The following is a 1,787-nucleotide window of genomic DNA, read 5'->3' as shown; positions in this document are numbered from 1 at the left end:
CAGTCCATTGTGTTGTGTTTTTCATGAACTGCAGGGCCACTCCAGAGCCACCAGAATCACTGCCATTCCCTCTTCTTCTATCTTTCTCCACAACTAAAGCTGCACAGACAAGTGGGAAGTTCTGGACCATTATTGCAGTGGCCTAGTCTTCCTTTGAAATGGAACTACAACCTCCTCTCCTTTACAGCCAAGGAAGGTTCCATCTTAGCTGCACAGCTATGACACCAGCTATTTGAGGGCTTGAAAGTGCAGCTGAGAGCTGAAATAACTACACTGGCAATCTTAATAGTTGGCATGCCTTAAAAATTAAGTTGGGAGACATTAAACCCTTTTTCTTTTGTGGGTTTTTTTGTGTGTGTGTGTGTGTTTTCTGTTTTCTTAAATCAGCACAGTAGATACACTTTTTTACTTAAAGGGTTATTAAACCCTCACGTTTGTTTGCTTACATCTACTGCTGGCATGCAGTAGATATATGCAAAAACGTAAAGCAAAACAAAAAAACAAACGTTTGAAACAGGTTTAAACTTACCTGTGTCTTCGGACGTGCGCTCCTGTCTGAACATCTGAAGAGTCTCAGGCAGCCGCAAAGGATCTTGGGGCGGGCGCATGCGAACTTCGGATGTTCGGCCGGGAGACGAGGAGAGACACAAGGTAAGTCTATGGAGCATCGTGCACCCGCACAGACTCCGTGGGACATCAGAGGAGAGGAGGACAGAGGAGTCAGCGCTGGATTGGAGACGCGCACCAGCACTGGAGGGAAAGCTGAAAAGGACAGTAAAGAAGAAGATGATCTAATAAAGAGGCATCATTTAACCTCTTGCCGTCCGCCCGTTAAGAAAAAACGGACGGGCGGCTGACTCCTACCTGCGGGTTGCCGTCGCCAGACGGCATTTTTTTCCTGCTCGCGCGCGCTAGGGGGCTGCACGGGCAGGAAAGACCCGCTTGTTACTACAGCCGTTAACGGCTGTTTCACATACACCCGATCAGCGGCTCTATAGCCGCCGATCGGTTGTATGGCGTGAATTTCGGAGGGCCCCCTCCCCCCGCGCGATCGCGGGTGCCGCCATCTCCCCCCTCTTGACCCCTCACCTTTAATCCTGGGATCCGCTGCCCCATTTAATCCCGGGACCGGCTCGGGAGGGCGTCAGGAGGAGGAGGGAGGGAGATCAGCTCCTTGCTGTTCTCCCTCCGTAGTGTGAATGCAGAAGTGATGTGTATTACATCACTTCCGCATTCACCTGTCAGTCATCTGGCTCCTATGCCAGATAGAAGAAGCTGATGAAGCAAATCTGTGCTTCATCAGCTTCTTTTGGGGTCTCCAGGTGACATTAGGGGTCTAGAGACCCCTAATGTCTCCATAAAGAGGACCTGTCAGTGTACCTGTGCTATTATATAGGGGGATGGTATCCCCCTATATAATAGCAATAACAATAAGTGTAAAAAAAAAATCTATATAAATAAAAAAAAGTTAAAAAAAATAAAAGTCACAAACAAAAAAAGTTTTAAAAAATAACAGGTCACAAATAAAAAAAAGTAAACCACCCCCCCAAATGTTTAAGTCCCCCCACCTTCGTTTACGCACATTTAAACGTAAATATGCGTCGCATGCGCCAGCACGCGAAAATGACAATTGCGCTACACATGTTACATATCGCCGCGAACGTCGCAGTGAGAGCAATCATTTTAGGGCCATCAATCACTGATAACACTAAACTGATGAGCGGTAAAAGCTTTTAATGCGTCGCCTATGGCCAATTTTGGGTAATTTAGTTTTTTTGAGGTTTCGC

Source organism: Nanorana parkeri, unplaced genomic scaffold (assembly GCF_000935625.1).
Source record: "Nanorana parkeri isolate BGI_ZX_2015 unplaced genomic scaffold, ASM93562v1 scaffold12, whole genome shotgun sequence".
NCBI classification, from domain to species: domain Eukaryota; kingdom Metazoa; phylum Chordata; class Amphibia; order Anura; family Dicroglossidae; genus Nanorana; species Nanorana parkeri.
This window is presented reverse-complemented; position numbering follows the sequence as displayed.